This window comes from Physeter macrocephalus, chromosome 18 (assembly GCF_002837175.3).
Source record: "Physeter macrocephalus isolate SW-GA chromosome 18, ASM283717v5, whole genome shotgun sequence".
NCBI lineage: Eukaryota > Metazoa > Chordata > Mammalia > Artiodactyla > Physeteridae > Physeter > Physeter macrocephalus.
In genome coordinates this window covers 33,064,096-33,074,367 of record NC_041231.1, presented here as the reverse complement: position 1 = coordinate 33,074,367, position 10,272 = coordinate 33,064,096, and the positions used below count along the sequence as shown (strand labels likewise).

Below are 10,272 nucleotides of genomic sequence, written 5' to 3'. Positions count from 1 at the left end.
AAGCACACAGGAGGAAGAGAGAGGGTGAAGAAGCTATAATTAAAGGTTCACTGCACTCCTGTGGCAGATTAATCACAGAGACCGGTGAAGAGTCAAGCGTCACTAAAAATGCAAAATAAATTCCACTAAACATTTCACCTGCAAGGAAAAGTTTTTCTCACAACACAAGGCTTTCTTTGTCAAGAAAAGTGAACAAGAGCCAAGACAATTGTCTGGAAAGCTAGGCAGTTGGTGGAGAAGGCTCCTTGGGTCATAGGACCTTAAAACTGTAGTAGGTGAGAACTGACACCTGGACTCAGATTGACCGGAGTTTAAGAATCATCGCCAACAGAGATCAGCTCTGAGATCTGAGCAAGTTCTTTAATATCACAGAAAAAATAAAGATAAAATAGTACCTTTGTTATAAGGTTGTTGAAAGGGTTCAGTGAGATAATCCACACAGATCTTTTAGAACACTGCCTGTCATGCAGTAAGGGCTCCATAAATATGCACGATGATTTTTATGATGCTACAGCTTTATCATTATATAAGCACAAATCTGCACAGATGACTCAACAAAATGCTTTAACTCAACTCTACAGCCCCAGAACAATGTCTCCATATTTTACATACTCCATGATGATTCCAGATGATTAATCATGCATACACAAGTAAAGCACATTTAAGATTATCCTTAAAATAACATAATTCTCATTCACATAACTCAACAACCTTATAGGGTAGCTACCATTATTATTCCTATTTTACAGATAAGCAAGGTCCAGAGAAGAGGATGGACTTGCTCAAGGACCTAAACAATGCAGCCAGGATTTGAATCCAAGTCTGTGTCCAGAATCTGACTTCTGAATCACCCCACACAACACTGTTCCTCTAGGTATATGTCCTTCCTCTGAGTCCAGAAGAGAGAAACACTGGGAACTGTTGGTCAAACACACATAATTATTTATTCCTATAGATCCTCCAGCTTCTAGGCACAGAAAACTAGGGAGCGTCATTCCCTAACTACACTTTTCACTAAATTACAATTCATTGTTATGCTGTTAGCTAATACAGAGTCAATAACAAAAAAATCTACTTGAACTGTGTTAAAGTGACTTTCATGAATGAAACTTAATTTGAAAACACTGTCCAACATTTTACATAATGTCCCAACGACCACAGCTAACTTAATTAATTCACCCTTGAATTTAGTTCAAAAAAAAAAGGCGAGGGGGGTTGCTTTGTTTTTGTCAGATAATGAAAACTATTTAATTCAATGTGGGGTTATTTTTGTTTTTTGTTTTTGGCCAGAAAGCACCAAAACAAACTGAATACCCACAAACTGAAGAAAATCAGTTAATTTGGGGTACCTCATTACACCTATTCCTGTGCTTTTTTATGAGACCTTGTATCATAATGTATCCTTTTCTCATCATTACCTTATCCAAATAATATTTTCATTTGTAAACACATTCTCTTCAAAGTAAGAGGAAACAGGCTTTAAATGTTTCAAGGAACCGTTGGATCCCACAAACCTGCTTCAAATCAAACAGCAGATGACTGTCCCTTTGAAGCATCGAGACAATGACCATCAGGGCATTGAAGGCAGGGAGCAACTGTGCAGCTCTGTCCCTTACCATAGCTGGACAGGCTGCAGCTCTGTCCCTTACCATAGCTGGACAGGCTGCAGCTCTGTCCCTTACCATAGCTGGACAGGCTGCAGCCCAACCCCTTAATGAGCTCCAGCAGAGACAGTCAATCAGGAGCCAAATCTATGGCTCAGGAGAGAAAGCCAGCAGCGGAGGGGAAGCTCCCTTAAGCTGGAGCTGTTTGCTAGCAGTGCCTCACTGCTGCAATCCAACCCCATCATCTCTATGTATCCCTCATTACGAGCCACATTATGGAACATCGTATCGTCTCCAGCTGCAAGCAAAGGAATTGCCCTGTGGCCCGGATGTGTGACTAATGACTAGAACTCTGGCTTCTTGCTTGATGCCTGGCCTTCAGAATTACGTGAACCTGTTGTGAAAGACACACCAGTGTCACAGACGTTTGGAGACAGATTAAGCTCCAGATGGAAGACTGTCAATGTCAGTCGGTCACTGTTCCTACAGCCCCACTGGCTTTTCAACTAAGCAACAACAGAGAATGATTTTGACACTCACTTTCTAAGCTCAATTAAGTCTGAGGATTGGAAGTCAAGTTTTCCCCATTTCCTAAGCATTCTCCACCAAATACTTGCTTTTTGCCTGCTGCTGCCCTCTCATTTATAGTAGCTTCTTTAGATAGCATTCATCCTTGAGTGTGTCTTTCCGAGTGACTGTTTCACTATTCTGCAGAATATTCTAGCTCTAGCTCAATGAACTATACATTACTGTCATATAAGCTGTCCCATAAAGAGATAAAATCTGGATCAAATACAGGACTTGCTGTCAGAGGAGAAAAGATAAGGTGAAGAATTAGTAAAAGATCGGAAGACAAGAGAGATGATTGAAGTTTATGAAACATTTAGGAGGCTATTGAACACCTTCCCCTTTCCCCCCCTCCTCTGATTCTCTGGATCTGGCAGTTTCAGCCAGTTTGTTTTATGTTCCCATTGCAATAGATGTTTAGTTCAAAGCTGTTGACTTTGCTCCTCGGTTATAGGGAAGGGCCTCTGCATTTCCAGGCCTAATCCATCCAGTCACTTTTCTCCTCTCTAGCCTCAATTTTTAAAAATACATATATGTGATTTCATATCAAAGGAATTTCTTTGCATTTCATAAATTCATAGGCATTCCTCCAGATGCCTATGGTGACTTTTAAATTCATTTCAGCTATTTCTGCATTTTTGGTATAAACTTACAATCAGAATAACAATCATAGCTATGTTTTTCTAAATGCTGTACCTATAGTAACTCATTTAATCTTCACGACAGTCTTATAGGCGAGGTAGCACTACCCTCTTTCACAGATGAACCAAGGCCTAGAGAAATCCATAGACTTGCTTGAGGACATTTAGTTCACCAATGATACAGCCAAGATTCCAGTTCATGCAGCCTGGGTCTAGAACTCGTGTGCTTAACCTCTATGTGACACTGTTCCTCAGAAGGAGCATTACAACTCCCTGGATTTCCACTCCAAACCCTCAAGTGTAAAATACTAATTATAAATAGAGCACATGACTTTGCAAAACATGTATGAAAGTACATAAATTAAGAATTAAACTTGGCTTCCTCTCCTTCCTCTCCTCCCTTTACCTCCACATCCTTATAAATTCATTCCCCGAGGGAGTCAATATTAACAACTTGGCATGTATTTTTGTTTTTGAATACAGACATATACTTTTACACATGTTTATATAATACATACTGTTCTGCCTCATACTTGGCATCTTTTTATGTCAATTCATAGGGATCTACTCCATGCTTTTTAATGGCTGCAGAGTAATTTCAATGTACAGACACATAATACCTTATTTAGAGAGTCCCCCTTGATGAATATTTTATCCACTTCCAATTTCTCACTACTACCATCATCGCTGCAATGAACTTCTTTGTATACTTGATCAAGAATATCTATAAAACATGTTGTTAGAAATTTCAAATAATGTCTAAGTCAAAGCATTTCAAACTATAGTTGATAGTTGCATACTATCCATTCCAAAGTTTACAATATTGATTTTTTTTTTTTTTTTTTTTTTTTTGCGGTACGCGGGCCCCTCACTGCTGTGGCCTCTCCCATTGCGGAGCACAGGCTCCGGACGCGCAGGCTCAGCGGCCATGGCTCACGGGCCCAGCCGCTCCGCGGCATGTGGGATCTTCCCAGACCGGGGCACGAACCTGTGTCCCCCGCATGGGCAGGCAGACTCTCAACCACTGTACCACCAGGGAAGCCCTACTATATTGATTTTTACTCAGTGATTATTATCCCAACCAAATAATCTTTTAATTTAATTATGAAAAGTTGGGTTATAATGAGTTTCCTAAGGTTCCCTTCCTAATTTACTAGGACCTACTCAACCAGCCTTAAGTATGAAATAAAGCAACTACCCAAACTCAAAATATCATGCCTGCCTTTCCCAAATAACAATTCTAATCTGACCTCATTTACATGGCGACCTCCAACTTTTTCCAGACTGAGTTACAGATGGATGAATCTAATGGAATCTAGACCAAAATTTAACAATAAAATAAAAAGATATTTTGGTAAGAGAAGTGACTCTTAAAGGTCATTAGAGGCATCCAGAATTGTCTCCCATGTCCCCAGGCATAAACTAAAATATCCACTGCTTTTTGACAGTATAAACAGAGAATGTGTCCCAGTTTGAATAGAAATGAGCAAATCTTGAGTGCAGAACTAAATTTCTGGGAGCTCTGAAGGTTACCTGGAGGCATGAATTAGGTGGATCTGATTCTATCTTGAAAGGAATAGAAAAAATTATTCCAGGTGGTCAGTGCCCCTCAAGCATGGTCACTCAAAGTATCCTCTTCTAGCTTCACAAGATATATAGTTGCCATTCATCAGCTCCACTCACTGAAGATGCTGTGTTTTTGCATTCCCAAATGGCACCTAAAAGGACTAACTGATATAATAAAGACAGGTTTATAGAGACATCATCATCTTCATCACCATCTTCATCAAGATTAGCATTATGTGAACCATGCACTGTGCAAATTCTCTAATCAACCCCGTGAGGTAGATATCATTATTATACAATTTTACAGATGTGAATACGAAGTCACAAGTTAATAAGTGCTATTGCCAGGACTTCAACCACTTCTATATATGTCAAAAGCCAATCTCTTGACCATTACATTATACTCCCTTCCACAGTCATACAATAAAGAAACATGTAGCAGAAGAGCAAAAGAATCCCAAATATAGCAAGACTGAAAGAGAATAGTAGCAGTTAGTCTCTTAAGCAAAATGGACCGGTGTGACTGTAAGTCTCGTTTCAAAATGTCTGCATGTAACTAAAAAAGCATGTAGATTAAAGTTCACAGGCACAGGGGCTTCCCTGGTGGCGCAGTGGTTGAGAGTCCGCCTGCCGATGCAGGGGACATGGGTTCGTGTCCCGGTCCGGGAAGCTCCCATATGCCGCGGAGCGGCTGGGCCCGTGGGCCATGGCCGCTGGGCCTGCGCGTCCGGAGCCTGTGCTCCGTAGCGGGAGAGGCCACAACGGTGAGAGGCCCGCGTACCGCAAAAAAAAAAAAAAAAAAGTTCACAAGCACAAAGGTCCATAGGGGCCAGAAAAGTAACATGCATGAGTAAAGAGGGCCAACTGTATGACAAAGGGAATGGTAAAGAGCGTGGTGCACGTACCCCATCTGAAGACAGCAGTGTTGCCAGAACACCAAATTATTTCAAGAGAAGGGAAAAATCCAATTTTTAATGCAAAATGTTTCTACTTCTAAATTCTAATTTGAACATTTTAAAAACATGTTAAGGGTGAGTTTGCAGCCTATGACCTCCACACATAAGCAATAACATGGAAGGAGTTGTAGCAGCACCATGAGACACTTTCCTAGCAACCATCTGGCCTTCATCCTTGCTAACATAAAAAACTCTGATCTTTCTCAAGAATCTGGAAGGTGGTAATGTGCTCAGTGAAGACAGGCCCTGCCCCCAGCCCAAAAGGCTGAATCATGATTAGCCTAAGCCAGTGAAGGTAACTGAATTCTCCTTTGCCAATGACTAGTCTAGGAGGGGATACATATGTGACTCAGTTCTGGGTAAAGAGAAATGAAAAGATACCTGCTAAGAGCCTTTAAGAAAAAATTTCCTCCTCTGAAAATAAATTAATAAATAAGAAACACCCACCACAAGAAGGCCCTTTTTTGCCTCTTCCTCTCCTATCCTGATTTGGATGCTAATCTGGGAAACTGCAGTGTTGAAAGCTCTGGCAGCCTTCTTGTGAGCATGAGGCAACAATCCTGAGGATGAAAGCTAGCACACCAATGATGGTGTAATGGAAGCATGGAAGGGGCTTGGGTCCTTGTTGAGCAGCTAAAACGAGGCTTCTTATTCAGAAAACATTAAACGTCCTTGTATTTCTGGACACTGTTAGTTGGGTTTTCTGTTGTTAGTTGGTACTGAATACATTCTAATGAAGGATGTCTCAAACTCAATTCAGAGTTCTACCCTTTTGTTTACAACATCCCTAATGCAGAAAAACTTCAGCAACATCAAGTTTATGCAGTTAGAGTCTGCAACTAGATGTGAGATAAGGCTCTGCTACTTGAGAACACCCACACTCTGCTTCAAAATTTAAGTTATGCTGTTAGCTTTTCAAGATCGAGGAATACATACAGCATCATACAGCAAGAACTTAACTGCTCTCACGGTTGCTAGGCAACTGCATATATGCTGCCTAGAAACAAAATTCATGACCCTTGACTCCCCAAAGGAGGGTCTTTTTCCACAACTAATATGCATGTGCCCAAGTCTGACACTTTACATCCAGCAAAGGTCATGGTGTACATCTGGGCTATCGAACAATCCCAAGCTCATTATACTGCCAACTTATATCATTCTTGATCACATCATAAATTGTGGTTTCTGCATGCAAAGCCAAACGACAGAGTGAAGGCTGTCCTGCAGCATAATTCTCTGTCCTTTGGCCTGTCTCATTATATAGACTGATAGGGTACCATCCAGGCAAAGGAAAAGAACATGTGAAGGTTCTTATCAGCCTGAAGAATCACTGTCAGGCGAACAGAGTTTTGTAAACATCTTCCACCCTTCAAGGAAAAGTTTGAGTTTTCACAGTGACTGATATGATGAACTTTAATAATGCCTCAAGGGCCTTCTAACTTATGAGCCATTTAAAAAAAACCACATGCACGCTCAGGCTAAGATGTACTTATCATTCTATTAGTAAGGAAATTTCAAAATGCAAATACAGATGATGTCCCATATTTACATTTCATAATGATCCAAGTGCTCTGTTTTTGCAAGTGAATTTTTGAATACTTTAAATTCATAGGATCATAGTATATAAAAATCAAGAGAAACCCTGAGATCAAGTGGTCCAATCCAAGAGAATGTAAGATGAACATACATCTTCTTAGGAGTCAACACAGAACCCAAGTTGCCTGACTCCTGGTCTCATGCTCTTTCCCAAAAATAATGTGCTTGTCCCTCATGCAGTCAACCCTTAATCATGGTGGTGATAATGGTCAGGGACAGTTCAATTTCAACCTGATGACAAACCAAAGTCTCCATTTATCCATTACTTGCTATGTTGGTCAGAATGAGGTTAAGTTGTATGTAAGCCACCCCTTTTCCCACCCTCCTGCCCCTAAATTAACAGTGGCATAAACACAGAAGCTTTTAATCTCTCATCTAATAAGTTTGGAAGTCAGCAGTCCGGGGCTGGTATGGCAGTTCTACAGATAAATTACAGACCCAGATGCCTTCTAACTTACCACTGCTCCATTCCTGGAGAATGGCCTTCCTTAACATCGTCAAAAGCAGCAGATGAGCCATTATTTCTACATCCCAGTCAGCAGCAAAAAGGAAGCTTTGACACTGTCTCTTTAAGGATGCTCCTAGTTTGGGTTCCCTCTGAAAGCAGAGCCTAACACAAGGACCAAGGGCTTATGTTCAGGTAACTTATTTGGAAAGTGATTCTAGGAAACTGAAATGAGAGAGAAGTAAACTGGAAAGGAAGGGGAACAGTAATAAAGCTTGTGTTATCAAGTTGGTTTTGTCTATGGGCAACTGAAGTTACATCTGTGGGCTTCTGGGGACCACATGAGAAACTGTGTAAAACCTATCTCACAACTGTTCATCTAACCGACAGAGGCTGGGGTGGTTATCTACCAACTTCTCCAGGCCCTCCAGAGGTCAAACTGACACAGCATGACCCAAGGCCTCAGATGAACAAAAACAGGCATTCACCATAAATCACATTAGTTGTATAAACTACTTGGTGTGACCCAAGATCTAAGGTACACAAAGACACTCTAATCCCGCAGGACATTTCAAGGGCTCAGGGGTTATCTCCCAGAATCCATTAAAGCTAGTTTTTAATTTGGAATGTGCAGAGTTTTAACACTGCAAGGTAAATTAGCTAACCCTTTACTGCACAACTTGTTTGGTGAGAATTTAGTTCAATGACCAGACCTACCTGCAATGAAGTAGGATGTGCAGTCTTTATTGTAGGCATCCACGGGTCTCCTTAACACTTGGGATTTCTATTACTGTGTAACAGTAGTTCTCAAACTTTAGCATGTCAGAATCACATGGAGAACTTGTTAAAACAGACTGCAGCTGCACCCCCTACCTCACCCCCAGCTTCTTTCTAATCCAGCAAGTTCAGTAGGTCGGTGGTGAGCATTGATAATTTGCATTTTAAAAAGTTTTCAGATGTATTCGTTTTCTCTTGCTGGTAGAGCAAATTAGCACAACCTTAGGGCTTAAAACAACACAAATTCACTATCTTACTGTTCAGATCAGGTCAGAAGTCTGACACAGGTCTCACCAGGCTAAAATCAAGTTGAGGGCAGGCTCTGTTCCTCTCCTCTGTTCCTTTCTGGAGCCTCTACGGGGGACTCTTGTTTTCTTGTTCACTCAGGTTGTTGACAGAATTCAATTCTGATGTTCCTATCTCCTTATTGGCTGTGAGCTGATGGACATCCTCAACATCAGAGGCCACCCACATTTCTTGGCATGTGGACCTTCACCTCCATCATCAAGTCAGCAATGAGGATTTGGGTTCTTTTCATGCTTTGAATCTCTCCTGCCTTTTCTTCTATCACCAACTCTCTCTGACTGCAACCTGGAAAGGTCCTCCAGCTTTAAGAGCTCATATGATTAGAATGGGCCCAGGATGATCCCCCATCTCATAGTCTATAATCTTAATTATGTATGCAAAGTCTGTTTTGCTGTGTAAGATAACATACTCAAGGGATCTGAAGATTAGGGTGTAGACATCGTTGAGGAGGTGATAACTCTGCCTTCTACACTAGTTCATTCTGATACTGCTAACTCTGGGACCACACTTTGAGAACCACCACTATAAGAAAGGGGAGAACTACCAGTCTCTTCCACAGCACAGCTTATTTTACTTTGTTTGAAAGCATGAATAAACGCTTGTAACAAATGGATTGACTGCAGTTTTACCTCTTCACTGGGCCTCGTGCCTACTCAAAAAGTAATGAGAAAGAGGGCACAAAGGGGACCCAAGAACAGAGAAACAAGGAACCAAAATCATCCACAGACTAGATAATCAACTCTTACGTAATCTAGCCATTTCTCAAAATTCAGTGAAATTCTTAATTAAGAGAAAGAGAGAGGATGTAAGCAAGCTAATCCTGGATCAAAAACAACAGTCAATTCCACTAAAATTTAATAGGCTTCTTTATGACAAGACTTGTCATGGCCCTTAAAGCGCCAGTATATTCTGTAATCGTCCAAGGAGGAGGACAGAGTTTCTCAAAACTATCTGGCATGGACCATTCTCTTCATGGCACATATCATGGAATTGGGCTCTCTAGAAAACGCAGTGGTAAAGGTTGCTCTGGGGTGAAAGGTTGGTAACTCAATACACCTTCACTTTCTAGGTTGGTGCTTCTCAACTTTGGCTGCATACTGCAATCATCTCAGGACTTTCAAAAAAAAAAAAAAACCTAGGCGCCTAGGTCACACACCATAAAGATCCTGATATAATTGGTCTGGAGCATGGCATGGACATCATGACTGTCTTCCAGGTGATTCCAGTGGGCAGCCATAATTAAGAACCAAGATGGTAGGTGATAACCCGGTTCTCCTGAGTCCCTAAGAATGCTCAGTTTCTAACCACAGTGAGAAAACCTGCTGTTGCTCTGTGTATTTTAATTCCTGCCCAACCAAATTACAGGTGTGATTTTGAGGACTGAAAGAAAAGGCCAGACATAGAGGGGAGTACAACTCCACACTCAATACTATCATCCTTTTCTACCATCATTACCAACCCAGATGACTTTAATCTCACTGTATCCCCAGAATTTAGCACAATGTCCCACACATGGTAGATGTTCAATAAGTGATGTGGTAAATGCTGAAGAAGTATGAACAAAGTCCTCTTCAAAATGCAGATGCTGGAAGAACCAAGCTTTGGTCAAACCTAAGTGCACACACTACTCTAGACAGATAATCAGTTCAGGTAAGTAAGATGGGGTATCAGCATGGTACCTGCACACAGATCATAATCGGTAACTATTTAATGTGTGAATGAATGAAAGTTGGCATAAAATGTTAGGCTTAAGTATGTCAAAGCATTTGGTAATTGGGTGAAGACTAGAGGATGCAGCCCAGAGCAGGAAGTTA

The 10,272-nt window shown here is 41.1% G+C and overlaps 1 protein-coding gene across 21 annotated transcripts in view; it reads right to left on the bottom strand.

Annotated features, from left to right (window-relative positions):
- Positions 1 to 10,272, bottom strand: part of FHIT (fragile histidine triad diadenosine triphosphatase) — a 1,537,641-nt gene that overhangs the window by 1,329,434 nt on the left and 197,935 nt on the right. The window contains exon 1 of one of the 21 annotated variants that reach the window (XM_028478558.2): positions 4,346 to 4,505. The exons of the other annotated variants lie outside the window; for them this stretch is intronic. The gene's annotated coding sequence lies outside the window, so the exon portion shown is untranslated. Of the gene's footprint in view, positions 1 to 4,345; positions 4,506 to 10,272 lie in introns of those variants that run through there. 21 annotated transcript variants of the gene reach the window in all.